Genomic DNA, 6000 nt, shown 5'->3' on the forward strand with positions numbered 1-6000 from the left:
AGCTTGTTAGGACGTTCTTCTTCCCCCCTGTTGATTGTATTGGTTAGGCCCCAGTTGTCAGTTATGTAAACCCCTCCTATTTTACCTGAATGTTCCCTGTCAATCACCTTAGCCCTGCCCCTACCCCCTATCCATCATTGTAAACCCCACCCCTTCTTCCAGAGCCTTCTGTATCAATCAATTATACCTCCAGGCCCCACTGGTTACTGTATCTTGCTCCCTCCCTCTGTGAATCCCTATTAGTCCGGAAGGTGTGATCCTTTCCCCTTACTCCTCCTCTCAAGATTCCCCATTGGTCTACAGTTGGTACCCTCCCCTGGAGGTCGGTCCATACTTAACTCTTTGCACAGCAATGCTCAGGGCTCTCTTGGACCTGGATCCCTTGGAGTGTGGACGCCTCGTTTCCCCGACCTAATAAAACCATTGCTGGGAACTACAATCCAAGAGAGACTCCTCTGCTTTCTTGTCTGCACACCTGACGCCGTGCACCACAGAGCTTGGAGTAGCCCAAGACTCTGGAGGGGTCACTGAGGGAAAAGCCTACTCCCCAGTGATTCCCCACTCCTGGCGTTCATCTGAGCCGGAGTGCAAAGACCACCGTAGAGCCAGCCGGAGCTCCGGTGCAGTACAGCGTCACTTCAGGGCCCTCCAACACCAGCTTCAAACAGGCTCATGTGTTCAGGGCTGCTCGGGAGCAATTCTGACTGAGGCTGAGGGAGCAGAGAAGCTGCCCACAGCTGGGCTATGATTTCTGCTGCCGGTTTGTGTGTTTCACCACCGTTCAGTGAGGAAGAGGAGGGTTTGTGTGCCCCAGAGACGCACGTCAGGGAAGCACTCGGGGCACTCTAGGAGTGCTGGTGGGAGATTGTGGCGCTGGCTGAAGCAGAATGGAAAATTAGCACTGCGTTTTTTAGCAAAGGTGTCCTTGTTTTCTACACCCCTTCCCAAAAATGAGGGAACAATTTATTCTAATGGATGCTAATACTACTGACTAGACCAAAAGGCTTTAATTAGGCTAGACTGGAAGGCTGAATAATTCTTTCTTCCTCCATTATTATTTATTCTTTAATCCACAGTGTAGGTAATTATTGCTACTTATACAGCCCAGTATTTGGAAGCCATATTGAAATAATTATATTAAAGCTAGGAAAATAAATCTTGAGACTGATACTGCTCGTCCTTGCCCAGGACCCTGAATAAGTCTCTTTTTCTCAGTCTCAAGGTGGAACCTCGCTGGGTGTCCCCAGTGAAGGGAGGAATCTCCCACCACACTCTGAGAAGGGGAATGTTAGAAGTGTGTCCTGTTAAAGAGCAGGACAGGACTTTTACAGTCTGAAGCCATGGGCTGTGAGTCAGGTGGTGCTCAGGGAGCTGTGCCAGCTGGAGCAGAACACTGTGCCTGGGCAGGGATTGAGCTGCTCCAGCCGTGTCCTGTTTTACTCCTCACCAGGAATGGCTTGAGCAAGGAGGGTCTCCTGTTTTTAGTGTTAAAGAAAGTACACTAAAGGCAGAGGTGGGTTTCTCTGTGCTCTTTGGGAATTGGCATGTGAACCAAAGAGAGATTCTCAATTCCAGAAGCACTGCTGAGCACAGCCTCTCCTGACTCCAGCTGGGCTCCAGCCCCTGAGGTGACCTGAGCTTCCAAGCAGAGGGGCCAGAGCCTCTGACCTGCATTGAGCAGGCCTGCCACAGCTCCATGTCACACTGAGCACTGCAGTGTCCAGCCTTCCCCTGCTGCAGCCAGTCCCTTCCCAGGCTGTCCCAATCTCCACCTCCACCTTCCAGTGGCATGGAACGCTGCTGATCACATCCAGTGCTCCCTCTGACCTGCAGGGAGAGGAAGATTCCCTCATTTGCCGTTGTGGCCAGTGGCTCCTGTCTGTGACAGATTCTGTGTCCTGCTCCGTGCCACCCTGTACCAGCCAGGCTGGCTCCGTGCTCCTGGGCCTTTCGCAGTGCCTCTGAGCAAGGCTCCGGCTGAGCTTTAAAAAGCACCCCAATTTCCCAAAAGAGACTGATGCTTCTGCGTTTCCCCCGAGAGGGCTGAAGGGCCCCGGTGCCAGCCTGCACATATTCCCCAGGGGGGGCAGAAGGGCTTCGGTGCCAAAGTGGGCAGATTCCCCTTAGGGGGTAGATGGGCCCCTGGTTCCAGCTTCGCCAGGTTCCCCTCAGGGAGCAAGAGGGGCCTCTGGTTCCAGCCTGGGCAGGTTCCCCTCAGGGGACAGAGGGGCCCCGGTGTCAGCCTGGGCAGGTTCCCCTGAGGGGGCAGAAGGAGCCCCTGGTTTCAGGCTGGGCATGTCGCTCTGAGGGGGCCGAAGGTCTTTGTGTCCAGCTTGGTTGGGTTCCCTTGATCGGGCAGAATGGCCGCCGTGCTAACCTGGCCATGTGACCAAACCCCTGTTGATGGTGCAGTTCCAGGGCCCGCGAGCACCAGCCTGAAGCAGGTTCCCATGCTTTGGGCTGGTCAAGAGCAATCCGAACCGAGGTGGAGAGAGCAGAGAAGATCTCCAGAGTAAAGCTGTGACCTCCATGGCCGCTCTGTGCAGTGTAGGTTCCCCTCAGGGGGAAGAGGTGCCCCAGTGTCAGCCTGGGCAGGTTCGCCTGAGGGGGCAGAGGGGCCCCTGGTTCCAGCTTGGGCAGGTTCCCCTCAGGGGGAAAGAAGGGGCCCCTGGTTTCAGCCTGGGCATGTCGCTCTGAGGGGGCCAAAGGGCTTTGTGTCCAGCCTGGGTGGGTTCCCTTGATCGGGCAGAATGGCCGCCATGACAACCTGGCCATGTGACCAAACCCCTGTTGATGGTGCAATTCCAGGGCCTTCGAGCACCAGCCTGAAGCAGGTTCCCATGCTTTGGGCTGGTCAAGAGCAACCTGAACCGAGGTGGAGAGAGCAGAGAAGATCTCCAGAGTAAGGCTGTGACCTCCATGGCCGCTCTGTGCAGTGTAGGTTCTCGTCAGGGGGCAGAGGGTCCCCATTGCCAGCCTGGGCAGGTTCCCCTCAGGGGGCAGAGGGCCCCCAGTTCCAGCCTGGGCAGGTTCCCCTCAGGGGGCAGAGGGGCCCCGGTGGCAGTCCTGGCAGGTTCCCCTGAGGTGGCCGAAAGGCTCTGGTGCCAGCCTGGGCAGGTTCCCCTGAGGGGGCATAAGGGGCCCCTTGTTTCAGCCAGGGCATGTCGCTCTGAGAGGGCCGAAGGTCTTTGTGTCCAGCCTGGGTGGGTTCCCTTTATCAGGCAGAGGGGGCCCCAGTGCCAGCCTGGGCAGGTTCCCCTGAGGGGGCAGATGGGCCCCTGGTTCCAGCTTGGTCAGGTTCCCCTCAGGGAGCAAGAGGGGCCTCTGGTTTCAGCCTGGGCAGGTTCCCCTGAGGGGGGCAGAAGGAGCCCCTGGTTTCAGCCTGGCTCTGAGGGGGCCAAAGGTCTTTGTGTCCAGCCGGGGTGGGTTCCCTTGATCGGGCAGAATGGCCCCCATGCCAGCCTGGCCATGTCCCGCTGAGGGGGCAGAGGGGCCCTGGTGCCAGTCTGAGCAGGTTCCCCTGAGGGGGCTGAAGAACACGGGTACCAGCGTGGGCCGGTTCCCCTGAGGGGGCAGACGGGTCCCAGTGCCAGCCTGGGCAGGTTCCCCTTAGGGGGTAGATGGGCCTCTGGTTCCAGCCTGGGCAGGTTCCCCTCAGGGGACAGAGGGGCCCCGGTGTCAGCCTGGGCAGGTTCCCCTCAGGGGACAGAGGGGCCCCGGTGTCAGCCTGGGCAGGTTCCCTTCGGGGGGCAGAAGGAGCCCCTGGTTTCAGCCTGGGCATGTCGCTCTGAGGGGGCCGAAGGTCTTTGTGTCCAGCTTGGTTGGGTTCCCTTGATCGGGCAGAATGGCCGCCATGACAACCTGGCCATGTGACCAAACCCCTGTTGATGGTGCAGTTCCAGGGCCTGCGAGCACCAGCCTGAAGCAGGTTCCCATGCTTTGGGCTGGTCAAGAGCAACCCGAACCGACGTGGAGAGAGCAGAGAAGATCTCCAGAGTAAAGCTGTGACCTCCATGGCCGCTCTGTGCAGTGTAGGTTCCCCTCAGGGGGAAGGGGGGCCCCAGTGTCAGCCTGGGCAGGCTCCCCTCAGGGGTAGAGGGGCCCCCAGTTCCAGCCTGGGCAGGTTCCCCTCAGGGGGCAGAGGGGCCCCAGTGCCAGCCTGGGCAGGTTCCCCTGAGGGGGCATAAGGGGCCCCTTGTTTCAGCCTGGGTTTGTCGCTCGGAGGAGGCAGAAGGGTGTGGAAGATCCTGGTCAGGAGCAGGCCTGTGGGGCAGGGAAGGCTGCAGCTGCTTTTATGGACACCACAGACTGTGATGATGCCACAGGGAGGAACACGGGCCCTCCAAGTTGTGGCCATGATCAGCATGTGGATGATGCACCTTCAGGGCCTTGCAACAGGAGCTTGGAGTCGGCGTGTGGACCTGGGGATGCTTGGCAGGAAACCCTGCTGAGGCCGCGAGAGATGAGCAGATCCGTGTGGAGCGGCTACAACCTCCACAGCCGCTTTGTGCAGCACACAGGCTACAACTCTTCAACAAGGAAGAGAAGGAGGCAGAAAACAAATTCTCCCTGTTGTGACCACAACTCCTGTTGATGGTGCAGTTCCAGGGCCCTCCAGCACCAGCCTGAAGCAGGTTCCCGTGCTTTGGGCTGGTCAAGATCAAACCCAACCATGGTGGAACGAGCAGAGAAGATCCCCAGAGCAGGGCTGTGACCTCCATGGCCGCTCTGTGCAGTGCACAGACAGGCAGCCCTCTCTGGGCAACAGGAGGAGAACAAATCCTCCAGGATGTGACAAAGCCCCAGTGGAAAATGCAGCTTCAGGGCCCTGAAAGCAGGTGTAGCTGCATTTCCCGAGAGGGCTGAAGGGCCCCAGTGCCAGCCTGGGCACGTTCCCCTCAGGGGGCAGAGGGGCCCCTGGTTCCAGCCTGGGCAGGTTCCCCTGAGGGGGCAGAAGGGGGCCCCTGGTTTCAGCCTGGGCATGTCGCTCTGAGGGGGCCGAAGGCCTTTGTGTCCAGCCTGGGTGGGCTCCCTTGATCAGGTAGAGGGGGCCCGGTGCCAGCCTGGGCAGGTTCCCCTCGGGGGAAGAGGGGCCCTGGTGCCAGTCTGGGCAGGTTCCCGTCAGGGGGCTGAAGGACACTGGTACCAGCATGGGCAGGTTCCCCTCAGGGGACAGAGGGGCCCCGATGTCAGCCTGGGCAGGTTCCGCTGAGGGGGCAGAAGGGGCCCCTGGTTTCAGCCTGGGCATGTCGCTCTGAGGGGGCCGAAGGTCTCTGTGTCCAGCTTGGTTGGGTTCCCATGATCGGGCAGAATGGCCGCCGTGCTAACCTGGCCATGTGACCAAACCCCTGTTGATGGTGCAGTTCCAGGGCCCTCGAGCACCAGCCTGAAGCAGGTTCCCATGCTTTGGGCTGGTCAAGAGCAACCCGAACCGAGGTGGAGAGAGCAGAGAAGATCTCCAGAGTAAGGCTGTGACCTCCATGGCCGCTCTGTGCAGTGTAGGTTCCCCTCAGGGGGAAGAGGTGCCCCAGTGTCAGCCTGGGCAGGTTCCCCTGAGGGGGCAGAGGGGCCCCTGGTTCCAGCTTGGGCAGGTTCCCCTCAGGGGGAAAGAAGGGGCCCCTGGTTTCAGCCTGGGCATGTCGCTCTGAGGGGGCCAAAGGGCTTTGTGTCCAGCCTGGGTGGGTTCCCTTGATCGGGCAGAATGGCCGCCATGCCAACCTGGCCATGTGACCAAACCCCTGTTGATGGTGCAGTTCCAGGGCCCTCGAGCACCAGCCTGAAGCAGGTTCCCATGCTTTGGGCTGGTCAAGAGCAACCCGAACTGAGGTGGAGAGAGCAGAGAAGATCTCCAGAGTAAGGCTGTGACCTCCATGGCCGCTCTGTGCAGTGTAGGTTCTCGTCAGGGGGCAGAGGGGCCCCATTGCCAGCCTGGGCAGGTTCCCCTCAGGGGGCAGAGGGCCCCCAGGTCCAGCCTGGGCAGGTTCCCCTGAGGGGGCATAA

Source organism: Poecile atricapillus, chromosome 27 (assembly GCF_030490865.1).
Source record: "Poecile atricapillus isolate bPoeAtr1 chromosome 27, bPoeAtr1.hap1, whole genome shotgun sequence".
NCBI classification, from domain to species: Eukaryota; Metazoa; Chordata; class Aves; order Passeriformes; family Paridae; genus Poecile; species Poecile atricapillus.